We start from the raw sequence: 12,214 nt of genomic DNA, 5'->3' as shown, positions 1-12,214 counted from the left end.
GGATGAATGGATGCATTAACATGAGCTCTTAAAGACAAAATTCTTCTGATTTTTCAATTAGTGCTTTCACTCAGAATTAAACCTATTGTGAGAATAAACATCATACTCCTAGAACTCCATTCACATTATGATGCATGAATGATCGAGCCAGAGAAAAGCATGGTAACTTTGCATTTTATTAAAGAGTAAAAGTTCTTTCTTACTTAATCTAAACTGTTATTTAACTGAAGGGAATTAGCAATTTTCTTCATGTCTCCCTACCGAGAACCAGAAAACACAACAATTAAAAGTTAAGAAACAGCAAAATCTGCATCATCTCCCAAATTAGTTGAAAAACTGTCACAGGCTACTGACAGGTTTATTCCTTATCAAGGGCAGAAAGAACTCTCGAGGCGTCCAACAGCTAGAAAGTGGACAGGAGCAGTGACAGCACCCCTCAGTAAGATGGCTGCTGGAGTGAAGGTGACTGGACAGGACGTGTGAGTTAGTGAAGTCCTTAGGGCCCTGCCATTATGACTGTGCACTCTAGTCATCTCTGAAGAAGAACTAATGGAAACGTCCAGTATTAGACCTGTGGGATATACACAATGCTGTTCCAGACCAGAGATCAGCAAGTATTTTCTGTTCAGAGCCAGGTAATAAATGTTTTAGGCTTTTCAATTCATATGGTCTCTATCATGATGGTCTACCTCTGCCACAGACAATACAGAAATGAATGAATGTGGTTATGTTCCAACAACATTTTCTTTAGAAAACCAGATGGCAGAACAGATTTAGCCCAGTTTGACAATGCCTGTTCTAGACTGTTCTGTATGGAAGGAGTTTCATAGTGCTACTGATGAAGATTCTCAGAATTTCCTCCATGTAACATAAAGAACCGAACAAGGGAAGTCTGCAGAAATAAATACGTGTACTAAAGACAGCATGAATGAATACAGAGATCAGAAATTAGAGACACAGAGAGCTACAGCATCTAAGTCATTTCCAAATTATTGAGCAGAGAATATGAATATTCTGTAATGATTAGTAAGGTCTTTAAAGCAAGACGCCACCATCTTAGGCTCCTTGTAACAACAAATTTGCATGCACAGAGGACTCTTTATATTTTCCCTTACCCATCCCCTCAATGTCACTGATTGAAGTTTATCATTAGTTTAGATTCAGAATGATTAAGAGACAGGAAAGGACATTCTCCAACATTCATTGTTCATTGTCTGTAACATATAATGAAATATAGGTCTTATTAGAGAGTTTCTATTTAGTTATTCCCATTTTGCTATTTTTTTAGATGCTGAGTTTAAGAAGCCCTTCATATGTTGTTAAACACACCCATGAATAAGGCGTATCTTACCCACCTAATACAGGCAAGATTTCAAAGCCCCAAATTGCCTGAAGGGAACAAGTGTCTTTTAAATTGTTCACTACTGTTTCACTGTCCTCCTCATATAGCTCATATTCATGACTCACCACCATAACTACTTTCATGGAAACATCCTTGCTAATCCCTCTTTCTTATGGATGCACTCCGGAAAACACTATAGCAATTCAATCCAATCATTTGCTTATTCTACAACTGCACATATTAAATAGCAGGACATGGCTAGAGAAACTTTTGCATTTCAATTCTACTTCCTTCGAACTTAAACCAAAATCTAAAATATGCCCTTAAATCTGTGAGGCAGGTTGCCGACCTAGTAATCTCACTCTTTTACTCTCCAAAACAATGATTTTTTTTTTTCTGTGTGCACCTAAAAATATCCAACATGTCTCCCACGTTCACTAACAAGTGGTGACCTTATTATATACATAAAAAGAGGCAAACATATGACAACTGCTTTATCTTTTAACAATAACCCCTCCCTACCCAGGTCTGTGGCAACAGACCTAATTTATCCTCTCTCCTGTTAGGAGCAAACGAATAGTTCCTTCCTCTATCTAATCAACACCACCACTTGTGACCTAGATCAAGCCTCCTCTAGCCTTTTTAAGGACTTTGATCCTTCAATTTTCTCATTACACTGCATCAGCATTTTTTCTTTCTCTTTTGTATCTTTTCCATTACATAAACTTGCCTTATTATCACCCAACTTAACCTTCCCTATAGCCTATTAAGATGCAATTTCCCACAGCAAAACTCATCAAAATGTTGTCTACAACATTCTCATCTTCCGTCAACATCTAGCCCAATGTCTAATCCTTAGTGAATACATGTCAACTATTTATCAAATAAATAATGAATAACACCCCTCCTCTAGGGTTCACAGCATAATACAGTATCTCATGCACATCTTCATTACAGTATTTATTATCATCTATTATTAGACACTCCCTTCTGGGTTATGAGCTCATAGAGAAGGAAGTGGTATATGCTTCATCTTTGTGTTCTAGAACCTAGCCCAAGACCTGACACACGTTGGGTTATTAATACATGCTAAAGGAAGGAAAGAAAGAATGGAGAAAGGAAGAGAAGAAGGGGCTTATAATATACTGCTATTAGGTAAAATATACACTACAAATGTTTTTTCACCATACAAAACGTAAGAGAAATGCAGCTAGAACTACTTTGAAACTCCTACCTGGTCCAGTGTGATGATGATGTGTAAAGGATTAATAGAAAACTGATAGATTAGGAAATCATATCAAAATCCAGCAATATAGAAATCTGTATACAAGGTTGGACCCAAAGTTTAGGCAATACCTAGAAGGAGATGGTCCTGTGAACAAATACAAACTCAAAAGTGATATGTAAGTATACAGGCTGCCTTTTAAAAAATCCCTGGGCATAGATTAATTCTGCTCTACTTCCAGTACAATGCATGGATTACCGTAGAAGCAGTTGCAATTTTAAGAGCAAACGACCCAGGAATTAGGCATAATACAAGCATGAAAACTTACCAATACACATTATCTTGTAATGGAAGCAATTTGATAGTTTTAATTTTATGCATGAGTGATATTATTTTCTAAAAGTGACCACAGAATTTGAATAATATTTTTTGGTGGGTGATGTATAGTTGTTCTTTCTATATGATTGCATTTACAATTAAGTATTCTCTCCCATTCTGCTTTTCTTCTTCTTTCTCCTCCTCCATTTTTCTAACAGATCAATATGATGAAGTTAAGCAGAGTTTTGAGTTCCACTTTATGGTTATGCAGAGTTCCATCACGTACCTTATCTGACAAATACCTGCTGAAACTCAAAAGATGCATGACTTTCCAGGCAGTAGCCTCCCATGGGATGGCTTTCCTTGAAAGAACTTTCTGGGCCCTATAAAGACCATGGACAAGAGAAAAGGGAAAGGGAAACACCTCCAGCTAAGCTACTGGAACTGTCACTCAACCTAGCATCTGTAATGATAAGCAGGGGTTTTAGCAAGGCTACCACCTGTGTTTGAATCCTGGCTCTAGAATTTTTTCAAGACATTGGTCAAGTTATTTAATTTCTTTTGGTCTCTACTTTCTCATCAGTAAAATAGGAATAATAAATAATAGGTTCTATTTTGTAGACATGTTATTAGGATTAGATGATCAAATATTACCAAGTGCTTAGGACAGTACCTAACAAGTGGTATGCAGCACTTCAGTGTTTGTGAAATGTAACAGATATATTTATAAGCAGCACAAAGTGGTAGGCTGTTATAAATATTATCCCTGTTAGGCAACAAGTGGACAAGAAAATAAGTGACTCATATAAGATCATGCCCAGATTAGGATCATTTATGAATAATAAATGTTGCTATATCCCCAGGTGCTATAATAATACCTGTTAGGTGGTCAATGGATGTTTGTTGTTCTAAAGCAAGTAAATGGTGCTAATAAAAAAAAGTAAACAGAAAGTGAAAATGGATATTTGTTTCATGAATGAGCATGATCCTAGGCCTTAGATTAGGACTGTGCTGTCACTATCCAGCCTGAGGCCAGAATTATCATTCGGATAAAATAATTGAAGTGGGATTACATCTAAGAGCAAAGTCCTATAGATGGACGTTAGGACTAGGTAATTGGAATTTGTGGTAGGTGCCTGTGTCTCAGGGGATTCCTGACAAACCAGACAGGCCCAGGACAAGAGACAGATGGGATCAAAACTGGAAACCAGTCAGGACGAAATGAGGTCTGGATGAGTTGTGGTCAGTAACAGACATAAAATAGTACAGTCTCAGCATTTATAGGAACTAAAAAGGTTATTGAAGAGTTTGTTTTTCCTTGTTCCTAAGATCATGTCTACATATCCAAAAATGTGGATGTGCCTTCCTGATTCAATTCTTTCTACAGAGGGGAACAACGCCCTCCCAATGCAATAGAATTTATTTTCAGATAATTTTAATCAGTAGATTGTTCTTTAATATGTTAAACTCTAACTCCATATATTTGATTAACCCATTTTTCCTAGGTCTGCCCTCTAAAGCTTCATAATATAGCACATAACTTCTATGCAATTATTTTTCACATATATGAAACCACAAATCAGCTACCTTATTTCCTAGAAATCTTCTCTCCTCTAGGGAAATTACTTCCAGTTTCTTTCACAGTTCTTCATGTAACATGGCTTTTTTGCTGTCCCTTTACGTTTCCCATCACTGTCTTCTGGATAGTTGGTAATGTCCCTAGCAAAATGTGGAGTCCAGAACCGAAACTATTAAAAAGGATAAAACTAAGCAGTAGTGCCAAAAATGTCAGGGGTTATCTCCATATACATGGACCATCTATATGTATTAACAAAAACTATTTGCATTAGATCAAGGCCAACACAACTTTTCATAAATGGCCAGATAGTAAATAGTTTTTTGCTTTTTGGTCCTCAAATTCCTCTTGAAATATGTAATTCTGTTAAAGTATGAGAGCAGACTTAGGCATGCTGTAAATGAGTAAGTACAACTATGTTTCAATACCATTTCGTTTATCAACAGACAGTGGGATTTAATTTGGTAACTCCTGTATAAGAGCACTCATGTTCTTTCCGTCAGCTAAAGTTTCTAGGCTTTCTTCATATCATGTTTCTAAGCTATAGACCTCTAGTGTTTACTTGAAAAGGACTATGTCTACCCTTATTAAAATTTTATAATTAGATTTAGCCTGTACATCTAATGTGCTATGATAGTTTTGAATCTGATTTTATTAGTCATTATACATAAAAGTGCCTCTTCTCTACATCATGCCATCTGCATATTGGTAAATATATACTTTCTTAATTCTAATGCAAGCTATTGACAAAAATGTCAAATGGGACACGACCAAGAAAAGAACCTTTGCATCCAAACTCCAAGTTAACAGAAATCCATTAATAGGCATCCTTTGGATGGCCTCTAACCAGCTAGTATGGATTAATTTTACCACCTAGCCTGCATTTTCACATCATATTCATAAGAGTGAGAAACTGTCAAATATCTCAATGGAGGGCAAAAGCAGTATCTATATGACTTTTCCAATGTTATGAATTATTACCTGAACAAAAATATCTAAACTGAAATCTTTCTGTGAAACCTAGTATGAAGTTTCTCAGTATTCTGAGCCTGCACGATTTTCAGTTTTCCCTATCCACTTCAGACAAAACAAGTGCAATGTTTGAACTTTTAAGAAGTCAAATTGCAGCTTATACCATGAAGAGGTTTCTAAAAGGTATGTGCAATTGGAATGGATTGTGTCACCAGAAAGTGTGGTTTCCAGTCACTGAATCTATTCAGAAGATGAATGACAAAATTTAAGGATATAAGAGCAAGTTTTGTATTAAATAAAATAGCGGAATAGATGACAAGACTGTGCCTATCTCTGACAATCTATGAATCAAAAAGTTTGTTCCACCAAATAATCATCAAGAGCTTAGCAGAGAAACAGCCGCTTGTCTTCCCACTGATATCTTTTAGCTGGAAGGGAGGTAAAATATACAGCAAATAGCTATAGCACATACCTCACTTTCATTATCAGTCCCTTGTTATCTGCTGCTCCTGTGATTGTACTGGCAATGGCTCCAAAAGACAGGATACAGAATGAGATTGAATTTCAGACAGCCTGAAAGTCATGAAACATTTATTTCTACACAGGAAAAGGGGAATTGGAATGACTCTCATTTGAAATCTAGTCATTTAAGTTACGCCCTTAGCCTCAATAGGGTCAGCCCACAAAGGACTCCAGGTACCCCACCCCTCTATTTTGTCTGGTATATTTCCCTAGTCATAATTTGTATCAAGAATATTGCAGTATCTTAATTAACAGCACTATTGCCTGCATTGTCTGTAACATTTTGAGGTAAGAAGGCGGACTGAGGCAAAACCTTCATTAAACTTTAAAAGGCTGGCTTATGATTATGTATAAGAATTGAACTTAGATAATTACTTCTCAAAGCCATTTTCATCAAAACCCATTCATTGGGTAATAATTGCTTTTTCTAAATGCAAAAGAAACACAAAAATACAATCACTATTTAAACCTTGAAATTACGATAACATTCAAAGGCAATACAGTAACTTGATTAAAATACAATCATGAATATAGTTTTATCAGAATTTCTAAATAAAAAATCCCTGCTTGATTGCCTAATGTTTTCGAATTCATGAGGGGTGCCAGACATTTGGCAGCATATGCTTGATCACATTATTTCTACTATCCATGAAAAATCATGGTATACATTTCCTGGTGAGTAAAATCATATTTACATTTTTTCTTTAGTATTTCCTTCTCCTGCCACCGGAAGTGTTTACATCATGGCCCTTCAGTATTGCCACAGATCAGAGAAGTCATAACCATAAAGTTCATTCACAGAGTTTGGGGTTATGAAGCTTGTTATAATAACAATCATGGAGTGTGGAACAAGGAAGAAACCAAAGTGGAGTGAGGGCACGGTATAGTTTCTCTCCTGATTTTGCCATATTTTTGCCAGCAAATCACAATTCCTCTTTGAAAATGACAAACTGCATTTTGTGAGCATTTTTTAATCCTGTCTATTCAGAATAATATTACTGAACTTTGGGAAACTGTTTTTCCCTATCTGTAATCACGTGGCCAGGTAGAGGTTTCCAGACACAGTTCTACTCCTACTTTTATCTGACCACTCAGCTGGAACAATCAAAGGACTGCACACTCTCATCCTAGTAATTGCACAGAACATGCATAGATCATCCAGGTTTTGCCAATTGAATTTATCCCAGGACTTTCTTAATTAGAAGCTAGTTCTTCAAAAAAAGACTGGAGGTTAGAACTGGAAGCCATGAATTATCCTGAGTAGGGAAGGGTATCAGTTAAGATGCTCTTGGTTACAGTTCAAAGGAAAAACTAAACTCGAATTTTTTTTTTTTTTTTTTTTTTGAGACGGGTTCTCGCTCTGTCGCCCAAGCTGGAGTGCAGTGGCGCGATCCTGGCTCACTGAAAGCTCCGCCTCCTGGGTTCACGCCATTCTCCTGCCTCAGCCTCCCGAGTAGCCCGCGCCCGGCTCATTTTTTGTATTTTTAGTAGAGACGGGGTTTCACTGTGGTCTCGATCTCCTGACCTTGTGATCCGCCCGCCTCGGCCTCCCAAAGTGCTGGGAATACAGGCGTGAGCCACCGCGCCCGGCCTAAACTCGAATTCTTATACATGTAAGTGGCAAATGAAAGGTGACATCAATGGGAATGGCAGAATAAAAACCTCAAATATCCTCTGCTCATTAAAAGCAACAAGAACACCACCGCCATTTTTAAAAATCAACATTTTCAGAACTGTGGGAATTAACCAAAGAATCTGAGGAGTGTTATTCAAGAAAAATTTCTGAATCTCAGTGACAACAGTGAGCCTGTGGCAATTTAACGTGTCCCATTCCCATCTCTTAGTTCTGCAATAGCCTTAGTTCTCTCCTTAGTTCTGTAATAGCCTTGAAAACCAACAGCCTGCAATCATGGTAAAACCAGCAGCCTAGCAGTCACTGATGAGAGAACAGGGCTAGAGCTTTTTCAAAGTCCTGTTCCCAGATAACCATCACTCCCTGACCTATCTAGAAATTCCTTGGAAAATCCAACTCCAAAGCTTGCGTTTATTGGACCTGAATCAAAGCTCACTCAGCTCTGATCTTTTTCCTGGGGGCATTTTAAAATAATCAGCAGCAGTTGTTTAACACTGCAGTTGCCTGACATGGCAATAACAAACTGGAGAAAACAACATGTGATTAAAGAACTTAAACAAAAAGCCTAGGGATTAAGATATCTAAGGGGAAATTTGAAAAGCTACAACAAATTCTTGGGAATCTAGGAGGCTATGTGCCTGCAATGGGTTATGTGCATGTCAAGGACTATGTGTATACCCCCAAATTATAAAGAAGGCTCTAAGCACTCACCTCTGGCTGACCTTGAGCCTCTGCATGAGCAGGAAATGAAGGGAAAGGGAGAGTTGCAAACCGCCTGCCAGAGCACTGATGCCATGCCCGCACATGCATACAGGGCCACTCAGAAAATAGGAGACTTAAAGAATCTCTGTCCAATCATTAACTGACCATTAAACTCAACATGCAGAGACTTTAGAGCTCACAGTCAATAAAGAATAAGGGCTTCGTTACAGGTAGTTACACATCAGCTGGGAAGGGGAGGGCTCTCCCTTCACCACTAGGAATGTTAGGTGACAGTTTGGCAATTATCACATTGCCTTTCTAAAAAGTGAGAACTTGGCAGCTGGCACCAGGCAGAGGCCATTTCCTGATGGTCCACACCTACTGCATGACTGTTTTAACTGAATGCAGATGCCAGGGAGAAGCAACTTCCTGGACATAAGCATTAAGAGACAAGACGGTGGAGTACGAACTTCTGGGAGCACTCCATTGGAAAAGGGAAGAAAGCCTCAGATGGGCATGCATACAACTTCCTAAACACACTGCATGTGCCCACTTCCCTGGGGTAAGGAGGGCACTGTGCATGCAGGCAGCCCACCCTAAGGGAAGAACCATGGGAAAGGGGCCAGCCTATAAAGTCCTAAGATCAAGGTTAAACACCACCCTTGATCTTAGTGCTCACTTGGGGCTCTTCTAAGTGTACTTTCCTTTCCTTTCTTTTCTGTTCTAAAGCCTTTTAAATAAACTACCACTCCTGCTCTGAAACTTGCCTCAGTCTCTTTTTCTGCCTTATGCCCCTCAGTTGAATTCTTTCTTCTGAGGAGGCAAGAACTAAGGTTGCTGCAGACCCATACAGATTCGCTGCCAGTAACAGCTTCAAATGGTTAGTGCAGGAAGCCCATTAAACAAACAAACATAACAACAATAAGTAGCAACAACAAAACACACCAATAAGAGAGAATCTAATTTCCAAACTTGCCACACTGTATTATTTCAAATGTCTAGTTTTGAAACAAAAATTATGTGACATGCAAGGAAATAAATAGTAAAAATAACAAAAGTCAACTACTGTTGACTAACAGAGTCCACAGAAACTGTAGGTACAAGACATTGTACCTACGAAAAATATTTTAAATCATCTATTTTAAACATTGTTAGTAAATTAAAGAAAACTATGTCTTAAGAACTAAAATAAAATATAAGAACAATGTCTTAGCAAATTGAGATATCAACAAATAACTGTAAATAAAAACAAATGAATGTTTTTTGGTATTATCATGGATTTTGCATCTATATTAATAAGGGATATATGTCTCCAATTTTCTTATTATGTCTTTTTTATTACTATTTTCACCTCTTTACTTTTTTGAGATCTATTTCAATTTTCTATTTTATCTTGAGTTTTGGTAGTTTGCATGTTTCCAGGATATCATTTCATCTAGGTTATCAAATACATTCACATATAATTGTTCATAGTATTCCCTTGATAATCCTTTCACTAATCAAAAAACATCCTACAGAGTGAAATTCAGGACCAGAAGACTTCACTGACGATTCTATTAAACATTTAAAGAAAAATCAATACCAAATCCTTCACAAACTCATCCGAAAATCTAGAAGAGAAGGGAACATTTTCCAACTCAATCTATGAGGCCAGTATTACTCTGATATAAAAACTCATAACACCAACATTACAAGAAAGAAAACTACAGGCTTATGAATATAGATGCAAAATCTGTGACAAAGTATTAACAATCTGAATTCAGCAACACATATAAAGGATTATCCACCATAGCCCAGTGGGATTTATCCCAGGAATGCAAAAATTACTTAAAATATGAAAAGATACTAATGCAGTATACTATATCAATATAATAAAGCACATTAATATAATAAAACACAAAACCCAAATGATTATCACAATAGACATAGAAGAAAAGCATTAGAAAATAATCAACTCCCTTTCATAAAAAGAAAATACTCAAAAAACTTGAAATGTGAAGCTCAACTCAATGAAGAATATTTATTAAAAGTCCACAGCTAACATCCTACTTAATTGTAAAAGACTGAAAGTCTTTTCCCTAAAATCAGGCACAATACAAGGATGTCTGCTCTCACCACTTCTAGTGAACATTTTTGGAGGTTCTATCCAGGACAAATAGGCAAAAAAGAAGAAATGAAAGGAATCAAGATTGGAAAGGAAGATGTAAAATTAACTCTATTTATAGATGATCTGAGATACAAAAAAATCTTAAGGAATCCATCATCATAATAATAAAAACTACTAGAGCCAATAAATGAATTTAGACAATAGAAGATTGTCTAAATGAAATCAATGAAAATCAATTTTATTTATACATTACAATGAATAATCCAAAGATAAAAATTTGAAAAATTATTTATAGTAGAATCTAAAATAGTAAAATATTTAGGAATAATTTAACAAAAGTAGTAGAAAACTTGGACACTGAAAACTACCATAATCATTGTAAGAAATTAAAGAAGACCAAAATAAATGGAAATACTTTCCATCATTATGAATTAGAAGAATTAATATTATTAAGATAGCTATATTAACAAAATTTCCCTACAGATTCAATGCAATCTCAATCAAAATCCCAGATAACTTATAGAAATTGATGAGCGGATCCTAAAATTTAGATGAAAATGCAAGAATAGCCCAAACAATCTTAAAAACGGAGAACAAAATTTGAGAAATCACATTTTCCAAAATTAGTACAATTTCCAAACTTACCACAAAGCCATGAAAATTATGTAGTACTGGCATAAGGGCAGATACAGAGATAAATGAAAGGGAATTGAGAGTTCAAGATAATCTCTTACCTTTGTAGATAATTCATTTTGGACAAGGGTACAAAGAAATCAAATGGGAAAAGAATTATCTTTCAACAAATTGTGCTGGAACAACTGGATATCCACAAGATAAAGAATAAAACTGGGTCCATACCAAACAGCATATACAAAAATTAACTCAAAATGGATTAGAAACATAAATATAAAAGGTGAACCTATAAAACCCACAGAAAAAATAGCTATAAATCTTGGTAACCTTTAATTAGGCCTTGATTTCTTAGATATGATACCAAAAGCACAAATAATAAAAAGAAAAAATAGATAAATTGGGTTTTATTAAAATTGAAAGCTTTTGTCCTTCAAGGAACACTATAATGAAGGTCAAAGATAATATATAGAATGGGGGAAAATATTTGCAAACCATCTTTCTGATAAGGGACTAGTCTCTATACTGCATAAAATACTCCTACAACTCAATAACAAAAAGTATCCCAATAAAATGGGGACAAAGGACAAGAACAGACATTTCTCCAAAGAGATAGGCAGTAACTAACAAGCACATGAAAAAAGCTCAACATTAGTATCCACAGAAAATGTCAATCAAAACAACAATGAAGTATCACCTCAAACTCATTAAGATAGCTAGAATAAAATGGATGGTAAAGAACAGATGCCGGTGAGATTATGAAGAAATTAGAAACTTCATACATTGCTGGTGGGAATGTAAAACAGTGCAGTGGCTTAGAAAATATTCTGGCAGTTCTTTAAAAAGTTAAACATAGAAGTTACTATATGATGTAGCAATTTGACTCTTTCTTATATACCCCTCAAAATGAAAACGTATGTCCACTCAGACACATGTATACAAATTTTCATAGCAATGTTATTCATTATTGGCAAAAAGTAGAAACAAATGAAAAGAAACAACAACAACAACAAAACTCTCATAAACTGATGAATGAAAGTGTGGATAGTGGATAAGCAAAAGTGGTGCATCCATACACAGGAACTATTACTTAGCCATAAAAAGGAATGAAGTATTGCTGCATGCTGCAACATGAATAAGCATGGAAACATTATGGTAAGTTAAAAAACAAAAACAAAAACAAACAA

General features: G+C 36.1%; 1 long non-coding RNA gene across 2 annotated transcripts in view; it reads right to left on the bottom strand.

Annotated features, from left to right (window-relative positions):
• The window catches only part of LOC103884616, a 28,039-nt gene extending 16,757 nt beyond the window's left edge, over nucleotides 1-11,282 (bottom strand). For both annotated transcript variants that reach the window (XR_002522194.2, XR_002522195.2), the window contains exons 1-2: nucleotides 8,300-11,282; nucleotides 5,906-6,006 (exon numbers count right to left, since the gene is read on the bottom strand). This is a non-coding gene — a long non-coding RNA (uncharacterized LOC103884616). The remainder of the gene's footprint in view (nucleotides 1-5,905; nucleotides 6,007-8,299) is intronic.
• Between the last annotated feature and the right edge of the window lie 932 nt (nucleotides 11,283-12,214).

Source organism: Papio anubis, chromosome 3, assembly GCF_008728515.1.
Source record: "Papio anubis isolate 15944 chromosome 3, Panubis1.0, whole genome shotgun sequence".
Taxonomy (NCBI): Eukaryota; Metazoa; Chordata; class Mammalia; order Primates; family Cercopithecidae; genus Papio; species Papio anubis.
This window is presented reverse-complemented; position numbering and strand designations above follow the sequence as displayed.